Here is an 11,723-nt window from a genome sequence, read left to right as displayed (position 1 = left end):
CTCTTGTCAGGTGTTCTCCAAACTCATCAGGCATTATAGGAGAAGACTCAGAGCTGTTATCTTGGGAAAAGGATGTTGCAATAATTGGATGCCAAAAATTGTGGCCAACGTGAACTGGAGAAAAACTGTCACGTGTTTGGTTTTGGACGTTCTGTTCTAGTTCATCCGTCCCAGCTGATGTGTCTGATTAAATATCTTGTTTCTGTTTGGTGTTTAAGATGCACTCTTGCGTTTAGTCTTTGTCCAGTCACCGTTGTTTTAATGTGTTTTCCCTGCCTGTCAGCCTGTTCCTGAGAGTTCGTATTAAAGTTTTGTTGGATTTGTTCCTCTGAATCTTCAGTTTGTTTCCAAGACACCATACCGTGACAGACTGGACTAATTACTAAGCACATGGCTGATGATTTTCTCTTCTCCCTCTGTCAGAACAGACGTCCCCTGGAGTTTCTGGAATATTCACATTTGGCGAGTGGCCAGAGTGATTCTTCACTAAAAGCCTACTTTCGGATGGGACTGGATGATGAGTTTTATCAGTTCCTGTCTCCTGGTCATTATAATTTACCCCTAGTCGAGTTCATTAATTTCGTCCTCTGCCTATACGGTTCGGATTTCGTGGTTGATGAAGTATCTGAGGACTTGTTCCATGATCATCCATCCCGAAAGCATTTTGGTGCTCAAGCATGCAAACAAACCCTCCACATTCCTGAACATCGGGACCATTTTATTTACTCCAGCCCAAGAGTCCATTCTAGAAGCGGAGCCCAGTCCAATGGCTCTTGAAGCCTCATTGCTCATCTAACCTCTGCCCAAAGGAGGAGGAGGAAAAACCGTCCGATCCAGGCCGCCGCCATGCCTGAGCCAGCGTCTTCAGCCAAGATGGCCGCCTTCATGCCTGAGCCAGCGTCTTCAGCCAAGATGGCCGCCTTCATGCCTGAGCCAGCGTCTTCAGCCAAGATGGCCGCCTTCATGCCTGAGCCAGCGTCTTCAGCCAAGATGGCCGCCTTCATGCCTGAGCCAGCGTCTTCAGCCAAGATGGCCGCCTTCATGCCTGAGCCAGCGTCTTCAGCCAAGATGGCCGCCGCAATGCCTGAGCCAGCGTCTTCAGCCAAGATGGCCGCCGCAATGCCTGAGCCAGCGTCTTCAGCCAAGATGGCCGCCGCAATGCCTGAGCCAGCGTCTTCAGCCAAGATGGCCGCCGCAATGCCTGAGCCAGCGTCTTCAGCCACAATGGCCGCCTCCACGCCGAAGCCAGCATCTTCAGCCAAGATGGCCGCCCCCACGCCGAAGCCAGCATCTTCAGCCAAGATGGCCGCCTCCATGCCTAAGCCAGCATCTTCAGCCAAGATGGCCACCGCCATGCCTAAGCCAGCGTCTTCAGCCAAGATGGCCGCCGCCATGCCTGAGCCAGCGTCTTCAGCCAAGATGGCCGCCGCCATGCCTGAGCCAGCGTCTTCAGCCAAGATGGCCACCGCCATGCCTGAGCCAGCGTCTTCAGCCAAGATGGCCGCCACCATGCCTGAGTCAGCGTCTTCAGCCAAGATGGCCGCCGCCATGCCTGAGCCAGCGCCTTCAGCCAAGATGGCCACTGCCGGAAATCCATTCTCTCCGGAACCAGTGTTTAGTGAACTCATTGTCATGTCCAAGAAAATAGCTTGAGGTTCAAATTACTTCAGCAGATCGTCTTGACCATGTCTACATACAAATGCATTGAGTTGCTGCCATGTGATTGGCTGCTTATATATTTGAACTAAGGAGCAGTTGAACAGGTGTACTTAAGTGTTTCATTTTCAGCCTTTTTCATATACAGGGGTTGGACAATGAAAAACACTGGCGAATATAATGTTTCATGCCTATATATGCACTGCCTGGTGGCCAATCTTCACTGATTTTACTTAACATCAGTAAGAGCGGCGTTTGAAGTTTGAATTAGCAGAGCAATAGAACAGCTGTATATAAAACATTGCAATCCATACAACATCATGGGAGACCAATCACGAGTTCAAAACAGGATAAACTGTTGGTGCATGGCTCATCTGTGACCAGGACAGCAAGTCTTTGTGGTGTGTTGAGAGCTATAGTATCCAGGGTAATGTCAGCATACCTCCATGGAGAACAAACCACATCCAACAACATAGATAGACAGATAGATGGATCCCTTCATTATACAACATTTACAAAATCATTTCAACATTATTTCCTTTTACTGGGAATTGATTATATTAACCTTCCAAGATACGGTTTGCCATTTTGCCTATTTTCAACCATATTCACTCAGAATATCTTAGTCTCACGTCAATAAAATAAGTTAATCACTTATAGGTCTTTGTACAGTAAGACCTTAAAATCAATAGTCTTCATGTTGTTCGGAGAGATTTCACAATAATCTGGATATTTATGGTCAAATCTGAAAGTTTTGTTTATTGCTGTATGAACTTCAGCCTCTGGTGTGTCATGTTTTGTTAACATTATCTTTTTCAGAGATGGCTATTTTTCCTTCTTAGCTATTAAACATTAATAAAGGGTTTGCGTGTCATTTGCTTTATTTAAACCTTTTGGTCTTTCCAGTAGGCATATCTGCAATATCATCAGTGACTACATTTCTTGTGAATGTTGACTCCTAATCTGATACATTGGCCAGGTGTGTACCAGGAATAATGCAATATTTGTTTAAATATATTTCATAGTTATTTATTTATTAGCCAGCTGAAGAATATATGAGGATATCTGAAGCCGTGAGACAGATAATGAGACATGGGATAAAGGCTGTATAGTAGATAAACACTGTCAGTAGCTTCTTCAGTGGTTCATTTAATCACTGTAACCAGTAGTTCCCCTTTTCCCTCTTTTGATAGTGTGGGGGTTAGGACAGTTTTGAAACATTTTACAAAACTTCTTAGTAGCCTATTAAAAATCCACTAAAACTATTTATTATTAATAGGCCAGGTTAACGTTTGAAAGAATTACAAACATTTGGAGTAGTCACTGCTTCGTATGTCAGAATTCTCATGTATTAATCGAAGTGCTGTCAAATCGATTAATCGTGATTAATCGCATCCAAAATAAAAGTTGTTTACATATATATGTGTATAATTTAATATTTGAATACACACGCGCATGCAGTATGTATTTAATATACTGTATATATATTTATATTATATATTTTATGTATACATTTTTTTTTTTTTAATCTTAAATATATACGTGCATGTGTGTGTGTGTATTTATACACCGATCAGGCATAACATTATGACAGGTGAAGTAAATAACACTGATTATCTCTTCATCACCTGTTAGTGGGTGGGATATATTAGGCAGCAAGTGAACATTTTGTCCTCAAAGTTGATGTGTTAGAAGCAGGACAAATGGGCAAGCGTAAGGATTTGAGCGAGTTTGACAAGGGCAAAATTGTGATGGCTAGACGACTGGGTCAGAGCATCTCCAAAACTGCAGCTCTTGTGGGGTGTTCCCGAAAAGTGCTCCAAGGAAGGAACAGTGGGGAACCGGAGACAGGGTCATGGCTTATTGATGCACGTGGGGAGCGAAGGTGGTCCGATCAAACAGACGAGCTACTGTAGCTCAAATTGCTCCTAAGTTGTCTGTGAAAACCTGTAAACTGATTTTTATGTGAAGGGCTCGGGACTTTTTTGTCGGGAAAATCAAACGTTGCACTCGGCAGCGTTTGTATGTTCGTTAACAATATTTCCAATTTCTTTTGACTTCTTAAGCAAAGAACGAGAAAGAACTTCGCTGTGAGTGTACCGGGGTATTGAATCACGTTCAGTCTCATACATTGTGTGTGCATAAGTGGCTGGCTGCAGTTCCTACTTAATGGCCACCGGTGTCGCTAATAACAAGGGTTTCTGAATTATAGCCCCTTTAAAGGCTCACTGAAGTGCCTTGAAACACAGCATTATTAAATGTGTTGAAGTAATTTCCACTGAAAAAGGAAGACAGGGCGGGACATATCGAGTAGCGCCTACCATTTTTTAACAGCCAATAGCGTTTAGTTTATATCACAGCTCGGCCAGAGCTGTTGAGCTCCATAAAGCCGAAGTTTCCTCCTAATCTCTAACCGTTTCTCCTCCTGATCTCCTCCATATCGCTTTAAAATACAGCTTTCTGTGCAGAATTCAAATGGATCCGATACGTTTTGTTGTCTGGGTCGACTTGCCCATATGATCCACTCTGTACTCTCGTGTCTCTGTGTGTGTGTGTGTGTGTGTGCACTCAAAAAAATGATTCAAGCCCTTCTTAGATATGACACATTTATATTGTGTTCACTTTATTTACATATATCTAATTAGGGTGAATACTTATATATATTTAATAAGTCTAACCTAAAATATATAAACAGCTTCATCTATGAGATTTATTTTAATTCGATTAACTCAAATTAATTTGGGCTTTGGAGCGCGGCATTTGAGCATGCGCATAACAAGCTCAGAGAATGGAACAGAACAAGCTTACGGTGAGGCCACCATTTTCTCATCTGGTGCTGCGAGGACTGTTAAGGCGAATTCCTTATTGGTAAGTATTCGTTTTTTTGTAGTTAAGAATTTACCTCACTGTCAAATAATGTGTATATCGTAATTCTGAGTGAAATATGCTACAGCTGTGAAAGTTATGCGAGGTGGATTGTTCAGAGTGCTTGCGATCGTTTTGGCGCCGTTTACTTGTTGCTGCCACTGAATTTGTGCATTGAATTGGACCTGATTAACACGAAAAATAACAAATTTCGACATATAAGTTAATCGTGTATGTGAGATGTTCAGTATTTCTCAATCTCCAAATGACTTTAAGCCCTGTGCGGGAAAATACACGAAAACACGATCCAAAATGTATTTTATGGATTAATGTATGATCCCTTAACAATACCCCCAAACCTAAACATAGCAATTTTATACAGAATATAAAGAGAATAACACGTAATGGACAGAATGTGATGGAAAATTACGATTTTAATAACAATATAGCATTAAAAATATATTTTGAACGGCTAATCCTACACCTAAGTTACCTAAACCATTTATTATAAATAAAAGCACAACAGACAGACCAGTGTAACGTTAATCACAATGATTTATTTATTGCAAAAATGTCAAAAGCGGTACCAAGAGTAGTTCAAATGACGATGTGTTGCAGTCGCAGTACTCTCTGGTGGTATATAATAGATTTGTATGAGCACTGAGCAGGGTGTAAATTATTAATCAGTGAAAATATTAATCCGGCTTCAGTCCGTGAAGGCGCGCTTTTCCCTTTTCAAATACAAATCAACTGAAACACGGCATGTCACAATCTGTGACAAAGCAGGCGAGAGCCAATGAGCGTTCGATGTCACTGCCGTAAATCATGTCGTAACACTTCATGAGGGCGCGGTTTTTTTATTTGAAATTTGAAAACATCCCAATGTGCGCGGGATTTGACATTTACGGTCGCTGATGAGTATGGAGATCAAGATAACTGGACAAAGGGCTGAATTTGGATCTGTTCCACGCAAACGTATGGATTCTAAAGAGTTGGATCACAGCGAAGTAATAAAATTGACGTGTTTTAAGAATTTATGTTTTGTTTTTGTGTATCTTATGATCGACATTTCCCACACAGACTAATCCGTGGCGCTGCGCCACAGAATCAACACCGGCCGCCATATATTGCGAGTCGTTATAATTTTTTAACGCTATTTACAACACGCATATTCGTTCAGCTGCAGCCAGAGCCGTTGAAACGACATGCTCTGCTCTCATATCTTAGGGCGGCGCGCGCTGTCCATACATTTGAATGGATACACAACAACAGCTTCACTAATACTATTCAGGTATTTGCAGCAATGTTTGGTAAACAGTACAGCATAGTGTGCATTGATTATTACGTCAACCACATGTACAGTATCATTTTATTATGGAGAGTGATGGAGATACAACGTCGTTAATGTTTTTCTTGTATTTAGCCCTCAGGTATTCCTTAATCGTTCACACTCATACTCATTTATGGTCAAATGTGACCGTACACCTTTTTTCAATTAAATAAATGTTCTATATTTTGGTTTAATAATATTTATTGAAAAATTTGAGGAGATATTTTGGTTCTAAATAAACCTAATATTTATGCAATAATGGTCCATTAATGACCATATAATTATTATTTTTTTTTTAATTCTAAAAATGTTCTTATTTATATTACACTTTTGTAGTATTTAAGGTTAAAATAGAGAATTCCAATGCAACAAGGCAAATTAGAGTCATTTTGTGGCTGGAATAAGAAAAAAATTAATTTGTAATGCAATTACCCACTATAGGTACCTACATGGCTCTTTAATATAATACATATTTGACATGATCAAACAATAGATTTCTTTAAATTTGAAATTGTAAAACGTTAGTAACTTGCATCCTAATATTTTTAATTATACTTATATAAGTGAATATTAATGAATGCAAGCTAATATAATTTAACCCAAGAAAAGTTTAAAATAGTGCTAAACAGGCAAACTTATTTTTCCTTATGTACAGTAGGCTATATACATATGAATTGATACAATTCATCCTCCAGGTCCTGCACATTCTTCAGTTTTCCAGCATCTTTTGCATATTTGAACCCTCTCCAGCAGGGACTGTATCATTTGAACAGGATTACATTTTTCTTATTTTGTTTAAATATAATATTTTTTCATTTAGTACTGCCCTTCGGAAGCAACAGAAGATACTTACATGTTTCGTGGAAGACAAATTAAGTACAATTGACCTCGATCTTCAAATTCAAAAATCTCAAAGTCATACAGTCACTGCTGGAAAGGGTTAAAATATGCAAAAGATGCTGGAAAACTGAAGAATGTGCAGGACCTGGAGGATTTTTCTGAAGAACATTGGGCAGTTTAACCGCTCAGTAAACAAGGGACTCGTGAAGAACCATCACAAAAAATAAAAACAGTCGTAGATCATCCAGGTAACCATACACAGTATTAAAGGGTTAGCTCACCAAAAAATACTAAAAACACATTTGAAATAGTTCATGTGAGTTCAGTGGTTCTATTGTAATTTTTTTGAAGCGAAAGGAATACTTTTTGTGTGCCAAAATAACGACTTACAACAATATCTAGTGATGGGCCGATTTTAAAACACTGCTTCTTGAAGCCTTACAAAGCGAATCAGTATCAGAGCTCCAAAGTCACGTGATTTCAGCAGTTTAGCCGCTTGACAGGAGATCCGAATCACATTTAAAATTGGCCCATCACTAGATATTGTTGTTTGGCACACAAAAAAATTATTGTCGCTCTACAATATTAAGGTTGAACCACTGCAGTCACATGAACTGTTCTAAATTAAAAGCAATGCAGTTTGCTGATTACTTTTGAAATAAAAAGGGTACAATTCAGCTTGGCTTAACCAGAGTGTTTTGTGTTTTTGTCCAGGCCACTGAGGATGCAGAAAAGGAAATTTCAAGCACCGTCATGGGGATTTACACATTGCATAGAGATTCTTACACACCACACACACACATAAAAAGTACAAATGTGTTTATTTTTGATACACTTACCTTTTTTTCTTTCTTTTTTTTAATGGAAAACTAAGTGAACGAATACATGTATTTCTACTTAGTGGTTCTAGTTTTTTCTAGTTATACAAAACATGGTAACACTTTACAATAAGGTTGTATTAGTTAACATTAGTTAATGCATTAGTTAACATGAACAACACCTCTGTTCAGCATTAGTTAATCTTTGTTAACGTTAGTTAATAAAAATACAGCTGTTCATGGTTTGTTAATGTTAGTTCACAGTGCATTAAGTAATGTTAACAAGATTTAAATAATGCATTAGTAAATGTTGAAATTAACATTAACAAAGATAAATAAATGCTTTATAAGTGCAGTTTGTTATTAGTTCATGTTAACTAATGTAGTTAACTAACGAACCTTATTGTAAAGTGTTACCAAAACATAATAGTCAAGTTTGTTTTGACTTTGCAATATTGGTTAGTTTACATAATGACATGCACAGAAAAAGTACAGTTTTTTTTTTTAAAGTGAACCAATACATGAATTTCTAGTTAGTGGTTTTAGTCTGTTTCGAGTAATACAATTAATTAAGCCATAAATGTGTATGTTACTTGTATTAAGGGGTCAACTTTTAATATTACATTGTGTTATTAATAGTCAAGTTTAAAAAATACATTTTACAGTAAAACACTTGCAAACCTGTTTGAGTTTTAAATAAAAAATATTTCAGTCAATATTTGTCTTGTGTCTGTGGGGTACAAAGAAGGATTTCTTCATAATATTTGATTTTCCAATTAAATGTTTTAATTCAAGTTTGACAAGCATGAAATCATTTGATAAGTGTATATTTAATTTTAAGTATTTGATAAAATTGAGTTGGACCAACCCAATTAAATTGGTTCAACTGAGTTGGACCAACTCAATTAAATTGGTTAAAGCTGAGTTGGACCAACTCAATTAAGTTAGTCCAAATTGAGTTGGACCAACTCTATTACATTTCATTGCGTGAATTAGTTTTTTATGAGTTGGGGCTACACATATTTATTGGATGGAAAACCTGCCCTCAATTAAATTGAGTTTGTCCAATGAGTTATTTTTTTGAGTGTGTGTTTGTGTGTGTGCAGAGGTGTCAAAAGTATTCACATTCATTACTCAAGTAGAAGTATAGATACTGGGGTTTAAAAAGACTTCTGTAGAAGTTGAAGTATCAACTCAAGCTTTTTACTCAAGTAAAAGTGTAAAAGTAACTGGTTTCAAAACTACTTAAAGTATAAAAGTAAAAGTAATGTAAGGGGAAAAAATGCCATTAAAGGGCTAGTTCACCCAAAAATGAAAATTCTGTCATAATTTACTCAAATTGTTCCAAACCTGTATGAGTTTCTTTGTTCTGAAGATTGAAGAATTTTTGTAACCAAGCAGATTATATGCAACCATTGACTGCCATAGCATTTCCCCCCTACTATGGCAGTCAATGGTTGCTCTATCTGCTTGGTTACAAACATTCTTCAAAATATCTTCAGAACAAAAACTCATACAGGTTTGGAACAACTTGAGGGTGAGTAAATGATGACAGAATTTTCATTTTTGGATGAAGTATCAAAAGATTAGGCCGCGCCACAGTGCATCCCCCACCTCCTCAAAAAAATTTTTTTCTGAAGGCCATAATGACTATAATGTTATATTAAAAAGTTAATGTTGAACATTTTTAGATGCACTTGGCTACGCGTTTCAGCCGCATATATGAAAATGAACGCATTTTAGGACAATGCAAATACATTAAAGAACCATATTGTGTACTACTGAGCATTAACGTGTTTCATGGAGTGGAAGATTTGATGACTAGTTACCTATAAATATTGTAAAGGTGCAAAAAGTCAAAATTCAGATGCATGTTATCAATAACCATTTTTTGAATGTGTGATCAGTGTGGCCAGATTGGGTCAACAATTTCCAGCCCAAAAACCACCAAATGAATATTTATATTTTTTTTTAAAAAATGGTTATTGATAACATGCCTGTTTAGTGTTTATTGATAACAATTTTGCACCTCTTACAATACTTATAGGCAACTAGTCACTCCAAGAAAAAAAAACCAAAACTTTAACTGCCAAAATAATGTGATATTTTATTGCCATACCAATCAATGTTGATTAGTAAGTTACCATTTTATCTCCTTAAAGCATAACATTGATGATTAAAAAAAAAAAAAAATCCCAGTAAAACGGTTCAAATATGACTATATGTCCAGGTAGAAACTGTCAAAACAGCAATCCCTTAGAAAAACACAAGATTTTCAATGTCAACAGTAAGAAGCCAATTTACGTGCAAAAAGTGCCCAATATAGAGATTGGAAAAAGCTATGTAATTAACAGGCATTTCACACGTTAATGCACACACCAATGTCAAAATGCGTAATTCATTTATACTGTACAATAGCAATAATCCGTCAACAAATAAATAACAACAATGCGCTTACCCTTGTGTTGCACTTTGCTTTGACAAAACTACAGTATGTCTTTCGTGAAGTACATGGCACATGCACTTAGCACAGTCAAAACGGATTAGTCGTTGATTTAAACCTCTTTCAGCAGCTGTCGGGGTTGCTAGTTGCAGATGTCCTAAGTGTGTATATGATGATGGACAGGAGTCACGGTTATATTTAAAGGTCCCGTTCTTCGTGTTTTTTTTGAAGCTTTGATTGTGCTTACAGTGTGCAATATAACATGTGTTCATGTTTCGCGTGTAAAAAAAACACAGTATTTTTCACACAATTTACTTATCTGTGTACCGCTGTTTCCACTGTCCTAAAAACGGCTGGTGATTTCCTTGTGCTATGAAGTCCCTCCTTCAGAAATACGTAACGAGTTCTGATTGTGCCAGCGGTTCCTGTGCTGTGATTCGACCACAGCTTAGCGCACGTGAAAGCGGTTCCTGTGTTGTAATTTGACAGCAGCTTAGCGCACGTTGGAAAGGTCACGCCTCTAACGGAGAGATGTATGCGTTCAATAATCTCTACAGCGTCCCTGGGAAAGCCAAACAAAGGTGATTTGACTCCTGGATGAAAATAACAGCGTCTCGATGACATGGCGATAAACACACTCAACGCAACAGTTCCTTTTCTCCACGCGACCGTCCGCTTCTCCACGTGGGACAGCAACAAGACCGCGCCCCCTTTTTCGCGTTTCTTTGTGGGCGGAGGTAAGTCTGTTCTACTGCTCTACTGACGTAATTAAAGAAGGAAGTACCAGGATGTAGTCCAAGCCAGCCGTTCGCTGTAGGCTTTGAAAGGGAACTTCTGTTAAATAAAATATCTCGCTTGGCATTGAACTTTGAGCTTTATAATTTTACAGGTATTATTTATGCTCTAACAGCAACATTACACACTAACTAAAGTTTGAACAATGGAATCGCGAAGAAGGGGACCTTTAAAGAGTCTTCGAGTCACAGGTGTAATTCACGTTTGAGAGTTGAGTCACTCTCCCACTCTTTACTGTAGATACAACTTACTGTGTATTTATGCCACTGGCATAACGATCACTGGAATATATACAGCTACGAGTTATCGCGCTAAAAACCCGGCTAAAGTCATGAATGAGCACGTCTGCCTGCTGATCGCTGATTGGCTGAAAGTGCGTGCTCGTCGGCGAGAACCCGCCCTATCTGGCAACATGGTGTGTGATTTGTGCAGGTGCAGGCGTGATTGATCGCCTACAACCCAATAGGGTGTCGGAATGGTTTGTGTTTATCCTTCTCATCCAACCACAATCAAATTCACTCTGTCCGGATGGCGCGATTTATCTGGATAGTTGTTTTTTTTTTTTATGACAAGCCGGAATGAAAACATGCCGAAATGGAATAGGAGTAACGAGGCTATTTTTAAAATGTAAGGAGTAGAAAGTACAGATAATTGCTTGAAAATGTAAGGAGTAGAAGTAAAAAGTAGGCTGAAAAATAATTACTCCAGTAAAGTATAGATACTCAAAATTTCTACTTAAGTAAGGTAACGAAGTAGGCTATTTGTACTTCGTTACTTGACACCTCTGTGTGTGTGTGTACGCGCTGTGGCGGTTCACATGATACTAACATGAAACCAGACTTAATTTGTCCCAATGGAAAGCATATTTACACTGTCTGAATCGTTCCCTATCCCCTATATAGTGCACGATGTGCCATTCACCATGTAGAAAATAGTAAATGTGACCGATTTCAGCGTCTGTTTATAATGCAGGGGG

This window comes from Gobio gobio (genome assembly GCF_949357685.1).
Source record: "Gobio gobio genome assembly, chromosome: 2".
Taxonomy (NCBI): Eukaryota; Metazoa; Chordata; class Actinopteri; order Cypriniformes; family Gobionidae; genus Gobio; species Gobio gobio.
This window is presented reverse-complemented; position numbering follows the sequence as displayed.